The sequence below is a fragment of the Trachypithecus francoisi genome, unplaced genomic scaffold (genome assembly GCF_009764315.1).
Source record: "Trachypithecus francoisi isolate TF-2019V2 unplaced genomic scaffold, Tfra_2.0 Contig00685, whole genome shotgun sequence".
In the NCBI taxonomy this organism is placed as follows: Eukaryota; Metazoa; Chordata; class Mammalia; order Primates; family Cercopithecidae; genus Trachypithecus; species Trachypithecus francoisi.
This window is the reverse complement of record NW_022680821.1, coordinates 2914-20349: the sequence shown is the minus strand read 5'-3', so window position 1 is coordinate 20349 and position 17436 is coordinate 2914. Positions and strand designations below refer to the sequence as shown.

At 46.4% G+C, this 17436-nt stretch overlaps 1 pseudogene across 1 annotated transcript in view; it reads left to right on the top strand.

The window, feature by feature from the left end:
* Positions 1–16252, top strand: part of LOC117087733 — a 32836-nt pseudogene extending 16584 nt beyond the window's left edge. Inside the window, exons 8-14 of the transcript XR_004438896.1 lie at positions 4515–4553; positions 8378–8518; positions 10391–10471; positions 10735–10882; positions 14900–15031; positions 15499–15571; positions 15867–16252. The product of XR_004438896.1 is annotated as a liver carboxylesterase 1-like (transcript). The remainder of the gene's footprint in view (positions 1–4514; positions 4554–8377; positions 8519–10390; positions 10472–10734; positions 10883–14899; positions 15032–15498; positions 15572–15866) is intronic.
* The last annotated feature ends 1184 nt before the right edge of the window (positions 16253–17436 follow it).

The window sequence follows — 17436 nt, the reverse complement described above, 5'->3', positions numbered from 1 at the left end:
TACCTGGGACAGTGTCTCACCTTTCATGAACCTCAGTATCTGAATGGGGAATCTGATTTGTCCTTTTTTAGTGTAAAATGCCACAAATGTAAAAAAAGTCCAAAAACAACATGATAAAAAATTGTGTAACAATCCTCAATCCTGACCAAAATTTATTATTTTGCCATTCTTGTTTTCACACATATCGTTAAGGAATTAAATGTCATATATTCCCAGGGGACACCATCATTCTAAATTTGGGGGATGGAGATATTAAGCTCAAAGATTTTCAGAAAGATGTCACAATTTATCTTGGTTGACTTAGAAACTGTCTTTATTAGACCTGGTGGTGGTCCAGTTTTCTAGATTTTCTGAGACTCTGACTCAGTTTTCCTCGTAGGATAGTCATCCGTCCACCCATTTATTAATCCATCTACTATGATCTTCTTATCCATCTATCTGTTCACTAATCCATCCAATTAACTCATATCTTTTTATCGATCTAATGTCCACCTATTCATAACTTTGTATTTGTCTATTTTCAATCCATCCACCATTCATGGATCATCCAGTCACCTTACATCTTCACTCCATCACCCATTCCTCCAAAACCAACAATCCAGTTATCACCTATCTGCTAGTTTTCACCCATCTATTTATGTATCCATCCAATTCAACTGTACCTCATGTATTGACCAACTCCATCCATCCCCCCATTGATCCATCCATCCATCCATGCTCAGTATGTAGGGGTGGGTGTTAGTGGTAGTGAAACAGACATGAAGTGGACATAGTCCCTGCTCACAAGGATGTATCCAAAGAGAAACACATTCATATACTTCACAGGTTGAGTATGGTGGCAGCACAGAGGGGAAGCATTCATTATAGTCCTCAGGGATGCTTCACAGGGAAGGTGGAGGAGCCAGGTTTGAGACCAGACAGTGGAATTCGGGAGTTCGTGCCCTTAACCCTGACTCCACCCTATCTTTCTTGAGAAATTCAGCTTTGAGATCGTTGTGCCCATTTTAATAGAGGTAACAAAAACATATGAATTTTGTAATTGGCCCATGTTACAGTTCAAATTAGTCACAGAAGCAACACTGTGGGATCTACAACCCACACCTGCAGGTCTAGAGTATCTTCTGCTGCCCCTGCTGTCCTCACATATTAGGACTTGTGGACCTTTAGGATTGATAGATGGCCATGGCAGTCTCTCATCACAGGGAAGCCCAGCAGGACAAACACCCAGATGACACAGCACCCAGGGCCATTAGGAACTATTCCCTTTGAGGGGAAGGGTGTGAATTCCAAGCCCAGGAGTAGCCTGATCCCTGGTCTCTCTCCTTGGACCTGAGGCTACTCCTGGGTCTCAGGGCCAGTCTCTACCACTGGACTCTGCTTGTGTTTCCATAGGTTGAGTCCAATGTGGCCTTGGAGCTTAAGTCTTGGTTCAGGCTCTAAATGATCAAAGTGTCCAAGGAATTAAAGCACACCTGTTTTCTAATGCCTGGAAGGAGGCAAATATTCCAGCAATTCTGCATGTGGCATCAGAGGGCCCAGCTTAAAAGGGAAGAGTTGAGTCTTTGGGAAAACCCATCCCTAAGATCCTGGGACATCCTTCTGAGATTTTCTGAGATCTTGTGGAAGTGCCTCCATGATTACCCACTGCCTCCTGTACACGCACATGCACACACACACACACACAGAGACACACACAGACACACACACACACAGAGACACACACAGACACACACACACACACATACACACACACTCCTGACTAGTAGGACTATAATCCTTAATGGAGGGAGCTGCACTGGTTATGTCCTGAGCAGAGGTCAGACCTGTGAACTACAGTGCAACATTACAGTCACTGCAATGTTGGTGAACACACACCAAAGAGAAGCGTGGGGTAGGATGAGACTCAGTGAGCTTGTATGAGTCAGGGCTTTCTAATGGGAGATGAGGAGACTCTCCCAAGTGCCTTGAACAGAAAAAGAAATGTGTTGCAATAGCATCCTCTTGTAAACTGGAAATCTCAGGAGTTGATGGCTTCAGGCATGGCTGGATCCAGATGATCACAGGATATTACTGCGAATCTGCCATTCTCTATCTTTTAGCTTTGCACATCTGTGTTGGCTTCACTCTTAGGCAGATATGTCTCCTGGAAAGGTTAAAGACAGCATCCTGTCTGCTTAAAAACCCTTTCTTTTTTTATTTATTTTTATTTTTTATTCATTTATTTTATTTTTTTATAGTTGTATGATATATGTTTATTTTTTAATGTTAGTCCATCATCCATTCCTACTCTGGTAAAAGTTACTACTTCCTTCCTTCCTTCCTTTATTTATTTATTTATTTATTTATTATTATACTTTAAGTTCTAGGGTACATGTACACAATGTGCAGGCTTGTTACATATGTATACATGTGCCATGATGGTGTGCTGCACCCATTAACTCGTCATTTACATTAGGTATATCTCCTAATGCTATCCCTCCCCTCTCCCCCCTCCTCACAATAGGACCCAGTGTGTGATGTTCCCCTTCCTGTGTCGAAGTGATCTCATTGTTCAATTCCCACCTATGAGTGAGAACATGCAGTATTTGGTTTTCTGTTCTTGTGATTGTTTGCTGAGAATGATGGTTTCCAGCTGCTTCCATGTCCCTACAAAGAACACCAACTCATCCTTTTTTATGGCTGCATAGTATTCCATGGTGTATATGTGCCACATTTTCTTAATCCAGTCTGTCATGGATGGGTTGATTCCAAGTCTTTGCTATTGTGAATAGTGCCACAATAAACATACGTGTGCATGTGTCTTCATAGCAGCATGACTTATAATACTTTGGGTATATACCCAGTAATGGGATGGCTGGGTCAAATGGTATTTCTAGTTCTAGATCCTTGAGGAATCACCACACTGTTTTCCACAATGGTTGAACTAGTTTACAGTCCCACCAACAGTGTAAAAGTGTTCCTATTTCTCCACATCCTCTCCAGTACCTGTTGTTTCCTGATTTTTTAATGATTGCCATTCTAACTGGTGTGAGATGGTATCTCATTGTGGTTTTGATTTGCATTTCTCTGATGGCGAGTGATGATGAGCATTTTTTCATGTGTCTGTTGGCTGTATGAATGTCTTCTTTTGAGAAGTGTCTGTTCATATCCTTTGCCCACTTTTTGATGGGGTTGTTTGTTTTTTTCTTGTAAATTTGATTGAGTTCTTTGTAGGTTCTGGATATTAGCCCTTTGTCAGATGAGTAGATTGCAAAAATTTTCTCCCATTCTATAGGTTGCCTGTTCACTCTGATGGTAGTTTCTTTTGCTGTGCAGAAGCTCTTTAGTTTAATTAGATCCCATTTGTCAATTTTGGTTTTTGTTGCCATTGCTTTTGGTGTTTTAGACATGAAGTCCTTGCCCATGCCAATGTCCTGAATGGTATTACCTAGGTTTTCTTCTAGGGTTTTTATGGCTTTAGGTCTAACATTTAAGTCTCTAATCCATCTTGAATTAATTTTCGTATAAGGAGTAAGGAAAGGATCCAGTTTCAGCTTTCTACTTATGGCTAGCCAATTTTCCCAGCACCATTTATTAAATAGGGAATCCTTTCCCCATTTCTTGTTTTTGTCAGGTTTGTCAAAGATCAGATGGCTGTAGATGTGTGGTATTATTTCTGAGGGCTCTGTTCTGTTCCATTGGTCTATATCTCTGTTTTGGTACCAGTACCATGCTGTTTTGGCTACTGTAGCCTTGTAGTATAGTTTGAAGTCAGGTAGCGTGATGCCTCCAGCTTTGTTCTTTTGGCTTAGGATTGTCTTGGCAATGCAGGGTCGTTTTTGGTTCCATATGAACTTCAAAGCAGTTTTCTCCAATTCCGTGGCAAAAGTCATTAGTAGCTTAATGGGGATGGCATTGAATCTATAATAAAAGAGGACACAAACAAATGGAAGAACATACAATGCTCATGGATAGGAAGAATCAATAGGAAGAATCAATATTGTGAAAATGGCCATACTGCCCAAGGTAATTTATAAAAACCCTCTTTCTAAACAATTCCTGCAACAGTTTTGGGGTAAACTCTATTGGATTGACATGGGTGTATGCCCATTCCTGAGCTAAAACTCATGTTCAGAGAGATGGAGCACACCAGGTGGCATATAGATGTATGAATTCATGGAGTGATGGGGGAAGAAGGAGGTCTCCGAAGGAGAATTGCATGTTCTTCCCAGGGGAAGAGGAAAGGGAGAGAGATTGGGGGCTGGGCAGCCTCAACGAGCGGGCTTCCTCTCCAGAGCTCCATCGACTCTGGCTCAGAGTCCCCGGCCCATCTTTCCCATGCTGGAGCCCACCCCTCCCTGCTATGCCTTCACCCTGTGCTCAGGCCCAGCAGAGCCAGAGTCCTGCCCACTTCCTTTCAGCCCAGCCAGCATGGCACCAGGAAGGAGAACGTGAAACCTCTGTTGTCCCAGTCACCCAGGTCAGTGTTCTCCTGGGAAGCCTCTAACCCACTTTGTCTGCCTTTGTCTTCACAGATATCCTTCTCCCTGGATTTACATGGAGACCCCAGAGAGGTAAGGACCTTTTGTTTCTTGATTACAGGTTTTGAGTCTTAGCACCTTTAAGCTCCAATTAACTGTGAGTGAAAGAATCCTCTCTCGGGTAATTATAGTAACTCCTGTGTGTTTGTTGCTGAGGCCCAGAGAGGGGCAGTGACTCACCTGGGTAACACAGCCAGGAGGACTAGCGGCAGGCCTGGAACCCATTTTCTTGACTCCCAGTCCAGTGCTCCCAGGCATCACCTCTGCGTGCACTGGGCTCTGCCCACTCCCGTTCTATTTTGCATTGTCTGCTCCTCAAAATGGCACTATGGGAGGAGGCTGAACCAGAACCTTCCACTATCAGGAGGCAGAGATAGCAGGGATGATTAGGCATGGAGAGGGGAAGCCTGAATCTCAGTCCAAGGACACTCGCCTCCTCGCAGCACACAGGAAATTCCAACATATCCTCCCGAACTCCTCACCCCCACCCCTACCTCCCAGTGGGTTGACTGTTTCTGATGACATCACGTCTGCAGCATCTTACAATCCTGTCCTCTATGCTGCCTCCCTGGAGGTCTCAGCACTCTCCTTAAATGGTCTTGGGTGGAGTGCATGAGATTCATTCAGCAAAGACTTAATAAACACTTCATATGTGCTAGGACTTGTTTAGAAGCTGGGGATATAGCAGTGAAACAAGAAAGATTCCCTGCCCTCTTGGGACCCTCCATTACAGTGCAGGGAGAGTGCAATCGAAAATCAAATCAAGTGTGTATTCTGTTTGATGGTGTGTAGCATTAGGGGATAGAGTTTGCAGGTGATTTCAATTGAAGTAGCAGGATCAGGGAATGGCCCAGTGAGAAGATGGCATTTGAGCCAAGCTCTGGAGAAGGCGGGAAGTCAGCTGTCAGGAAACCGGAGAAGCCTATTCCGGGCAGAGGGAAAAGCCACTGCAGAGACCCTGATGGAAGTGGCCAGTCTGGCTGGAGAGGACTGACTGTACTCTCCCGTACTGAATCCAAATTACTTGGATTTGGATTCAGAGCAAGATGGGAAGCCTTTGGAGGATTTGAACAGAGGAGTCACATGATCTTAGATCTCACAAAGGTCTCTGCCTCTGGTGTTCAGGTAGACTGCAGGAAAGGGGGAGAGTGGATGCATTTGACCAACTGGGTGGCCACTGTATTGCCATAATCCAGGCCAGGGCTCCTGGCTGCTTAGACAGGGCTGTGGCCGTGGGGATGACAGGAGTGGTTGGAGTCTGGATATCTTTGAGGGAATAGCTGAGAGGATTTGCTGATGGACAGGATGCAGCGGGTGAGAAAGAGAGAGGAGTGGAGGATGCCCTGAGTTTTCTGACACAAGCAAGGTCATGCCCACACAGGGCAGCCACTTGAAAACTCAGAGTGGACAGCGGCAATCACTTGTCATAGTTGCTAATGGCAGTCTTCCGCATGGCTGCCATCCAACTGGGGTGCTCCTGTCTCTCTCCTCAACTTTTATCCTCTTGTACTTCACATCCCCTCCCCATTTCCATGTCTCTTGGTGCAGCCAGACTCGCCTTCCTTAACAGAGTTAGAGCATGTCACCCCCACTTCTTAAAAGCCTGACTTTCCTTATGAGACAAATCCCCTTCCCTCCATGGAGTTAGTCCTTCAAAACACACCTGCATGCGCACTGTGTGCCAGACTGTGCAGAAGGTAGGCTCTGCACCTGTCCCTCCCTCTAGACCCTGCCCCATGGCATTTCTCCAAGCCCAGAACTCTTGGGTGTTTCTGGAATTGACCCTGCACAGAGACACCTGTGTCCTTTTGCTCATGCGATTCCCACTGTTTAGAAATTCTCCCTCCTTTCCTCACCTGTCAATACCATTCACTGCCCAGAGCCCACCGCAGGCGGGTGGCGCCTCCTCCATGTAGCCTGCCCTGCACCTTCCTTCCAGAGGGGCTGCTCCTCTTGCTGCCCTCCCAGGGCAGGCCTACCTAAACTGGACAGCCTCTCAAGGAGGCCAGACTTGCACCCCAATCCTGTTCTGTATTCTCAGCCATATTGGATTAGGATCTGTACCTTGTCCACCTGGGTCTGGTCCCCATCACAGAACATCTCCCCCAGGCAGCCAAAACTAGCTTATCAACTAGCTTGGCTTTTGTGGAGCAGATCAAAGGTCCCTGAAGCCATAGGGTCTCAAAGACTAGGAATTGTCCAGTTCCATCTGATATCCAGGAGGGAAATACAGCCCATGGGGCGTGGAACTGGGAAGATGGCACAGAGGACTGATGTCTCTGAGAGGGACCCGCAGCAACCCTGCTAACAAGTAATACCTAACATTCGTTCAGCCCTTCCAGACACCAGGTGCTGTGCTAAGTATTTCACATGTGTTCAGTCATTTAATCCTCATAATAACTCACCTCTTAGATGAGAAAACTGAGGCCCATACAGGTGAAACTCCCAGCCAGTAAGTAGCAGAGCCAGGCTTCAGATCCAGTTAATCTGCTTTCAATGTCCATGCTCTATCTTAGCAACTACACCATTGTGACTAAATATGAATTATAAAAATATAACTGTACCCAGAACCAGCTGCCCTGATGGCAACACGTGAGTCAGGCTCTCTCTAATCTGTGACAATATAAAAATTATTCATCAAAGGTAAAACCTAAAATTAAGACATGGATCAATATACTGTGAGTTCATCACTGATTCTTTTCTTCATGATTTTTCTCTCTAATAGGGAATCAAGTCCTAGTCTAGGCTCTTTGAGTGATGACTGTTCAGTACCTCCTCAAAGCCACCCATGGATCAGTAACAGCTCTTGTTTAAATACAGATAGATAGCACCATCTCTCCTCATTAATCATGGATTCTGCATTTATAAATTCACCTGCTTGCTAAAATGTCCTTGTAACCCCAAAATCGATACTGGTGGCACTTTCATGGTCACACACAGGCAGGTACAGAGCAGGGGAAGCTGGATTTGCATGATGGGCACGTTCCATCTGAGATCCGGCGAGGCCACCTGTCTTCTCGTTTCATCTCTCGTGCTAACAAGCGTCCTCTTCGTGGTCTATTTAATGCCATGTGTTCTGCATTTTTGTGCTTTTTATGGTGATGTCACTGTTTAGAGTGGCCCCAAGAGGAGCGTGGCTGTCTGGCATTCCTGAGCTAAGCAGGCTGTGCTGTGCCTTACGGGGAAGGTGCCTGTGTGAGACAAGCTTGGGTAAAGCAGGAGCTGCAGTGCTGCTGGCCATGCATTTGGTGTTGAAAAATCCACAAAATAGCACGTTCAGAAAAAGGAGAAGGAAATTGGCTGATTCATACATGAGGCTGTGGTGGAAAGGGCTAAAGTAACGTCTCTTGTGTGGGATGGAGCTGTGGAAGTGTCTTTCAACAGGAACCCACACATAAAAGAAGGTTGATGAAAATGTTGTGGCCAGAGGTTTGCAAGAGCCTAACCCAGTATTTCCCCTTTGAGAGATGACTCTGTATTCTCTAATTCAGCACTCATGGGAGCTTTATCGGAAGCAACTGCCAGGACTACCTAAAATCAACTGTGGACAGAGAGAGGGAAATGCACGCACTTCAAATGGAAATATATAGACATGTAATTTTATATAGATAATACATATATTTCAATCTGAGTGAAGATTTCTTCCTCTCCTCATCACCTGACCAGTGTCAGTCTCTGCCTGAAGTTCTACCCCTGAGTCACAGAGATCTACCCCCTTAAGTTAGGACCCTGAGCATGTACAGCCATGGCCCATAGTCATGCCAGTCTGCGGTACCTGTCTCACCCTCAGACAGGCAGAGTTGGGGACATGGGTGTGACCAGGGAGGGAATTACAGGCACTGCATTGCTCTCTCCAGAGTCCCTCTTTGTTTACCACCGTGATTGATGGGGTGCTGCTGCCGAAAACACCTGAAGAGCTTCAAGCTGAAAGAAAGTTCCACACTGTCCCCTACATGGTCGGAATTAACAAGCAAGAGTTTGGCTGGAATCTTCCAACGGTGAGAAGGCGCAGGCCTCTTGGAGGGGCTCACCCACCCCCAACAGCCCTCCTGTCTCTGATCCCAGGAGTGCTTCCCTCTCTGAGCCCCACTCTGAGTCCCGGGCAGCTGTCCCCTTCAGAAGGTGTTACCATTTCCATGGAAACCTTCTCCAGGAGGGCACAGAGGCCACCTGGGTTTCAGGGCCCTGGGATTCCCTCTCCCTAGATTCTCTTATTGTCTTTCTATTGAAGAATCCTGAAGGGTCTGTGACGGGAGGGCCAGTAGAGAAAATAACTGTGCAGATGGGAAAACTGAGGGGGCCTAGGGCAGGGAAGGAGCTGAGGAGTCCAGAGAGGCAGTCGGGGGCTTTCTGGCTTCCCACCTCGCGCTGGGTATGTATAGTTCCCCCATAAATCACTCGTGGTCTTCATCACCTCATTGAAAAGATCCAAAGAAAGTGGCTTCTTCTTGAGTTACTGTTGACTTCTAGGGAATGGTAGACATCAGGTCTACTTAAGAGTGGAGGGTCAGAGGAAGATGAGGATGGAAAAGCTACCTAATCAGGTGCCATGATAAATACCTGGTGATAAAATAATCTATGCAGCAAACTCCAGAGACTCAAATTACTCATGATCAAACCCGCACAGGTACCCCCAAACCTCAAATAAAAGATGGAAAAAAATAAATGGAAAAAGTGATTGGCTTCTAAAAGTAAAGATGGGTTCTTCTTCCAGTTGAAGATAAACAAAGCTGACCCTGGTTAAAGTTGTAGGACGGGTTTATTCAGTAACATGATTGCAATAGGGAAAACAGTCCAGTATGGACTGGACTCACATCCCCAAAACAGAAGCCTGACAGTATTTCATAGGCCAGGTGTGCCAAGGGAAACACAGTGTGGTCTGTGGGGAGGGGCTTGGTCCGTGTGACTAGGCCACCTGGATGTCTTCATCCTGGCTCACCTGGGGCAGAAACAAACTTATCTTCAGGAAAGGAAGCCATGCGTTAGACTGCAGGAAGAACCCACTGAAGTCAGGCTCTACTCCTTCCACAGGGACTGGGAAGATCAGGAGTGAGCTCCCTGAATGTTTGCATTGCAAAGAGAAGGCTCTCAGGTCCTCCAGGAAACAGGGTTGGGTGGTAGATTCATATCCCAAAGGACAGAGAAAGGGTTTATCATTGCAGGCTTTCTAAAGTAACTGCTCTAGTTGGGTTCAGGGGTCTGTCTGCTTCTCGGTTGGAGCAGAGTAAATTGTCCTGGCAGGGTTGAGCCTTCCCAGGCAGGTATGTTAAGGATACTGGGGTCATTCTAGGGACACAGCCTTTAAGCTGCTATAAGCGATGCTAGAGTTTGGTCGAGTCTCTGAGTTCAGAGGTTTGGGAAGAAATGTTATGTGAGTAGAGATGTGCAGTTTGCCCCTCAAAAGGATTTCAGAGGTTCTACCAAAGACCAAAATCATGAAGGCAGGATCTAAGGCTTTCATTGTCATATGTGATACGTGGCAGTACTTGGGAGGTCTACATCCTCTTCTCCAGAGTCCTCCATTCCACACTGGCCTGGCAGAAACCTTGACTCTCCATGTCACTGACCACTATAGGGATCCCAGCCACACACACACACACACACACACACACACACATGCACAGCAAAATACTGCCACAGCTTCTCCGAATTTTTTTTTTTTTTTTGTAATCTTTGCAATGCTTGAGTTTCTGGACATAAGCCCATTTGATTAATTGATTTTGCCCATTTCAGTAAAGACCCACATCCTTAAAAGCCCCCAAAATGAGAGGACTTTCAGTCTGCATTGGTTTGGTCAGTTGGTCAGTTTGTTTGTTTCTTCTCATTAATTCCCAATGTTTCATAAATGCTTAACTTTTCTTTCTTAACAGTCGATGGGCTATCCACTCTCCGAAGGGAAACTGGACCAGAAGACAGCCATGTCACTCTTGTGGAAGTCCTATCCCCTTGTTGTAAGAGTCTAAGAATCATGGGAATTGGCTGAGACGCAGAGAGGGACAATGACTTGCCACAAATCGTAGAGCAATTAAATGGCAAAATGAAGACTGGGCCTCAGGGTTTCCCCCATCTTTCCACCTTTCCCACTTCACTTTCCACCTTAGCAGGAAGTAGCACAGAGCTGGTAAGGTTCACCACTGAGGCAGCCCTTCCCAGTGGGCTGGAGATGGTGCATCACTCACCAGGGGGTTGTGGTCACTTTATTGATCTATTTCAGTACATTGCTAAGGAACTGATTCCAGAAGCCACTGAGAAATACTTAGGAGGAACAGACGACCCTGTCAAAAAGAAAGACCTGTTCCTGGACTTGATAGCAGATGTGATGTTTTGTGTACCGTCTGTGATTGTGGCCCGGCACCACAGAGGTGAGTCCCAGAGGTCGAACAGGGGAGGGACCTGGACCCCACCAGCTTCTGTATGTGACCCACCTACCTCCCAGCATAGACAGACCTGGAAACAGCTGAGTGTCAGGCTTCAAAGGCTGATTCCATATGGCATAGCGTGATGTCCTGTCTTATTTTGGTTTATGCCAGCAGCAGATTGTTAGAAAAAAAAAAAAATCCAGAGGCAAGTGGTTTTTTAAGGTGATGATCCCAGATAACAGCAGTAGGGAGGTGGGGAAGTGAGAGAGGAAAGAGATGGAATCCAATCCATGATGCATTGCCAAGGGAGTATCCACTGTGGACAACTGGAGCTGGGAAACTCAAGGAAACACGGAGAATACAGTGCTCAGCGGCATCCCATCTGAGTGGCAAGGGAGACGGTATTTATCTCCCAGCTTCTACTTGTCATTGGTTGAAGGTTCTTGCAAGGAGTTGTTTATTCCCTGTGACTTTGACCTGCTGCACACCAGGGCAGAGTAGTCTCTTGCAACCAGACAAAGGCCTCAGGCCTGGAGCTACAGATGCTGGAGGTGGAAGTCAGGCTGGCATGACTAGGAGGAGGGGATATCGGTGAGATACTGACAGCATCTGCTGCAAGGGCTCCATGCCTGGAGTTATTGTGGGACACAGGGCTACTGTGGGACAAACACTGAAAGATGAGTCGTGCAAGGTATTTAAAGTCCAAGCCTGCTGCAAACAAGTTTGTTAAGTATTGGAGCTGGATAAAAAGTGGGAGCCCTGCATGGGATCTGGAGGATTGTCCAGGACCGAGAAGGCCAAAGGGAGGAGCCAGGGCGGGTGTAGGGGAGGTGGTCTGGAGAATGGCAATGTGTGCAGCTGCCTTTTGTGCATCTCAGTGCATGCAGTAACGGGCAAGCACAGGTCCAGGGCAGGGTCTATGCAGGACCTTCTACCACTGACCCAAGGCTGTGTGGGTGGGGCGTGAGATTAGGGATGCATGGGCTCACTAGAGAGGAGTGTCCTCTCCTGGGTGCAAACTAGAGGAGGCTCACAGGACTCTTCTTCTTCTTTCAGCTCTCATTTACCTAGGCTGCAAGCCAGGAAATGTCCTCTCTCTAACCATGCTGGAAGGGTTTTTAAATGCAGAACTTCATAAGCATGATAAAAAGTAACTAAGGCTGATCTAGCAGGTGCCCAAATACTCCTTTGCACAGGAAGGGGCATGTGCTCGTAACTCTCACTTGGCCTTGCCCCATGCTCTGTGTCTGATCTATATATAGTGTTCCCATCTCCATCTTCTGATGGTTTGAGCAATACTGGGCCTCTGTTTTTCATCTGATTTCCCATGACTTTGAGTTCAGGTTTGTTTTTATTTTTCCAGGAAGACACAGATTTTATCAACTTTCCCTTATTGCCATGTCTCACTCTTTTTGATAAAAACAACACTTCTGAATATGAAGTTAATGTGATAAAGTTAATATGCAGAAAGTTTTAAAAATATGGAAACCCATGAAGAAACTAGATATCACTCCTAATTCCCCCACCTGGAGGCAAGTGGTATACATTTTTTTGTGCTTTCTTCTAAATATTTTTCATGTCCTATATACTTTAAAAATCAATTTTCTATTTTGCTTTTGTTCATAGAACAGTATGTTGTGAGGATTTTCTGAAGGTTGGTAAAAACTCATCAAACCATTCTTTATTGCATGAAATGGCTGTATTAAATAGCCTTTAATATTCCTATCCTGGCCGGGCGCGGTGGCTCAAGCCTGTAATCCCAGCACTTTGGGAGGCCGAGGTGGGTGGATCACGAGGTCAGGAGATCAAGACCATCCTGGCTAACATGGTGAAACCCTGTCTCTACTAAAAATACAAAAAACTAGCCGGGCGAGGTGGCGGGCGCCTGTAGTCCCAGCTACTCGGAGGCTAAGGCAGGAGAACGGCGTGAACCCGGGAGGCGGAGCTTGCAGTGAGCCGAGATCGCGCCACTGCACTCCAGCCTGGGCAACACAGCGAGACTCCGTCTCAAAAAAAAAAAAAAAAATTCCTATCCTGTTAGATGTTTAGCCTGGCTGCTCACATTCTGATGCTACAGTAAGACTGAGCTCAGCCTGATGTTTATAAATCTCCAACCACATGTCTAATAATTTTCCTAGCATTATTTTTAGAAGTGAATAACTAGGATGGACCTTAGAAATATTTTAGAACTCTTGGCAAATAATGCAAATTTGCATTCCAGTGCATAAGAATGTGGATTTCTTAATTTCCTTTCTCATTTGGGATACTAAGATTAAAAGTTAATGCTGCCAATTTTCCCCACCAAAAAGAGGCACATCACCCTGTTTTCATTTGCATGTCTTTCATGACATGTCTTTCATTGTCACTGCTTCTCTTACTGTGCCTATTTGTCACTGCGCACAACTGTGCCCTACTTTCCTCTCAAGACTTGTGTTGTGACTCTAGGAATTGTATGAATAGCAATGGCTTTAGCCAAAAAGGTTTTACAAAGTACGTTTTGGGCAGCATGCTGCCTATAATGAGTTCTCTCATTCACAAAAGCTCTTTCCTCTATAGTTGGCTCTGAATTCCTTTGGAAAATGTTCGAGGGGCAGAGGCAAAGTCAAACCCTCCTTTTAGCAAGTTTTGCTTGACCTTGAAGCAGCCATTTAACAGGTGGATTACAGAGCCACAGGAGGATGGCATCTTCCCAAGCACGCTTCCTGCTGAGCCGAGGGTGCAGTGAAGGAGGCTGACGAAGACTAGTGAATAAATTCTTCTTCATTCTCACATTGAAATGACATGTGCGGGTGGGGCATGAGGTTAGGGATGCGTGAGCTCCCATTGTTAAATCCTTTTGTGGATGAATATTTAAGGATGTAAGGAATGGTGGCTGGAGGTGGTGGCTCATGCCTACACTCTCAGCACTTTGGGAGGCTGAGGTGGGAGGATTGTGAGAGCCTAGGATTTCAAGATCAACCTGGGCAACACACTGAGATCCTGTCTCTACAAAAAAATTGTGATGGTAGTATATTACAAAATAACACGTATAATATCATCCCAAGTTTATATACATAAAAAAGAGATATGCTAAAATAAAAAAAGAAGTGTTCTCTGTGGTAGAGTTACGAGTGAAGTTTTAAATCTGATTTTTAAAATGGATTTTCAAACTGGTTTTTAAATTAAGTAAGAGGTGGAAAATGCAAAGTGCTGAGGCACAGGGCCGGGTGGCCCATGAGGTAGCCCTGAAGGGGCAGCGATGTGTGGCTCCTGTGAGCCAATCCTGTGAACCTGGCATCTTCTTGGGACTGGGACAGGAGAGCTTTGTTGCTGGGATAGGAGGGCAGAGCAGAAGGAGAGAGGGCAGGGGAGAGGCAAGGTCACCCTTGCTCAACCCCTTCTTTTCTCCGCCAGGACTTTAATGCCTTAACACCCTAACACTCCCAGGCCAGGCAGGCAGCAAGACACATGGGGACAGTGAGATATAAAGCAGTGAGCGCCGCAGATTCCTGAGACACAAGAGGCAGATTGCTCCTTCTCTGCATATGTTTGTATTTAAATAGCCTCACATTCAGACAAGCAACTTGGATTTGCTTCAGTCTTCTCAGGATGGGTGAGAGAAACACTGAAATGCTTGGAAACACTTGGGAAATGTCCAAGTAAATGAGTATGAGTCTGTTATCAATGAAGTACATCCAGTGTAACCAGATGTAGAGAGATTGTCTTGTGAGAGAATGCACCAGCAGGCAAAGGGGTTTATGAGGCTGAGCCAGTGGCCCTGCACCGGCAGTTATTTTAAATGAATTGACCCAGGGTCTCCACATTTGTTCATTAAACATTTGTTCATTGAACAAATATCTGGCTCAAATTCTGGTTCTACCTCAGCCAGCCATGCAGCCCAGAGCACGTCACTGAGCTTTCCCATGACTCTGTTTCTCTACTGTGCTGACAGCCCAAGGTTTCCGACGGAGCTGGAGACCTTGGTAGCATCCAGGTGTGTGTCTGGTAACATGAACTGTGCATGAATCCTTGTCTTCTCAGATGCTGGAGCACCCACCTACATGTATGAGTTTCAGTATCGTCCAAGCTTCTCATCAGACATGAAACCTAAGACGGTGATAGGAGACCACGGGGACGAGATCTTCTCCGTCTTTGGGGCCCCATTTTTAAAAGGTAATGTCTCCTTGCTGTCCGTGAGCTTGGAGTTAAGAGACCTGGGTTCCAGTCTTGGTGTGGTGGGCTTCAGCAAGTTTCTCCTCTCCTGGTCTTAGTTTCCTGATTCTCTATAACAGGATTGAACATCATTGTGCACCCTTAGGAGCCTTGAGCTCTGTTATATTTCAGAATATGAATTGTGGATGTGTGCAGGAGAGGGGGAAAAGACCCAAGAGAGAGCAACCCTGGGAGGTAGGACAAGCACATAAAATGATGCATGCCTACTGCTGAGCCCTAGGTCAGCCGTGCTCAATAGAAAAGTACACACAAATCCACCAGGCTCTTCTAAAATTGCAGACCTCAGCTCAGTGGGTGTGGAGCATTCGCTAAGACTATGTTTCTAGCAGGTTCACATGTGATGTTGATGCTGCAGGTCCGTGGATCACAGTTTGAGTCACAAAGCCTTTTTTTCTTGTTCCCCACAGAGGGTGCCTCAGAAGAGGAGATCAGACTTAGCAAGATGGTGATGAAATTCTGGGCCAACTTTGCTCGCAATGGGTGAGGCTGGTGGCAAAGATGGAGCAGGGTTGGTGAGGGTCGGGGCAGGGCATGCCTATTGGGAAGGGGCAGCTTCTAAGGTTCTAGTGATCAATCTCCTGACCCTGTGACCATAGCACTCTGACAATGAGAACACTCTAAAATTGGAGAGGCCACACCTGGAGATAGTGAGCTCCCCATCTCTGGAGATATACAAGCCTCTTGACAGAGATAACTTGGGCATCCTCGCACATCTCAGAAGATTGTTGGGAACACACAGCAGCTTTGGGGCAATTCTATCTGATTCTGTTTGCAGAAACCCCAATGGGGAAGGGCTGCCCCACTGGCCAGAGTACAACCAGGAGGAAGGGTACCTGCAGATTGGTGCAAACACCCAGGAGGCCCAGAAGCTGAAGGACAAGGAAGTGGCTTTCTGGACCAACCTCTTTCAGAAGGCAATGGAGCAGCTACCCCAGACAGAGCACATTGAGCTGTGAATAGAAGGTCCATTCAGCCTCGGGAGACTGCAGGAGCAAAGACTGGGGTCTTTTGCAAAAGGTTTGCAGGTTCAGAAGGCATCTTACCATGGCTGGGGAATTGCCTGGTGGTGGGGGGCAGGGGGCAGGGGGCAGAGTTCATGAGGGAGCAAATTTTTTATTTGTGACCTCAGCTTTGGCAATAAAAGATATTTCCATAGCTAAATCAGTGCTTGTGTCTTGTACTGAAGATTAATCCATCCTCCTCAGAGACAGGAAAGTGATAAAAGAGGCAATGTGAGAAGGAAGTTGGCTTTACTAGGGATTGCCTGGCCTCGAGACGAGCAGAGTCCAAAGGGCTGGGCCATGGACAGTGCTCAGGGGAGCTCTGGACCTGCTGCATATTTCTGGGCCCCCAACAATTTCCAACAATAGGATTTGGGTTGCCAGAGTGCAGCATCCCTATCCTCCATTTGGAGCTGCCTATGGAAATGGAAGTGGCCCAGGCTGAGAATTTGCCTGGATCAGGGAAGAGAGAGAGGTGCCGAGGTGATCCCTTGTCACTGTTGGATGGCCTTTAGTGACTCTTGCACAGGTCTGCAACACCTTCCTCAGTATGTACACTAGCCTCCTAGACCCCTCCCTGAGGCTGTCTCTTTCAACTGCTAAACTCCCTCTGTAACCTGGACCACTTCTGCTATGGGCAGTGACCACCTTGGAGTAAGTCTCCAGAGGGTCATCCTAATACTGTGTCTTTCAGAATCTCAGGGATGATTTCTGGATTCTGCTACAATGTAGAAAGCTCTAATGAGTGTCACTCTTGCCTTATCAGCAAGAGAAAGCTGCATCGTCCTCAAAATCATAACTTTTCCTGCACCAAATAGCTGAAGTTGCAAGGCACATGATTACCCTGAAATCAACGGGAAGACAAGCACTTGGGGGAGTGGTAGGATTTGAACACTGCATTACCTCTCACCTGCAGGCAGGAGACGGGGTGACCATAATGAGCAGAAATACTATGAATTTTAATCAGTGCTGAAGGCCAAGTGCGGGCCACTGTGAGAGTATAAAATCTCTGGGAACCATGGACCCAAGGAGGAGTTGACTCCATTCACAGAGTCTATCCAATGGACGTCTATCAGGAGCCCATGAGAAAGATTGGATAGATAGTAAGAATGGAGAGGCCAGGCACGGTGACTCATGCCTGTAATCCTAATACTTTGGGAGGCCAAGGTGGGCAGACGACGAGGTCAGGAGATCAAGACCATCGTGGCTAACATGGTGAAACCCTGTCTCTATTAAAAATGTAAAAAATTAGCCGGGCGTGGTGGTGGGCACCTGTAGTCCCAGCTACTTGGGAGGCTGAGGTAGGAGAATGGTGTGAACCCAGGAAAAGGAGCTTGTAGTGAC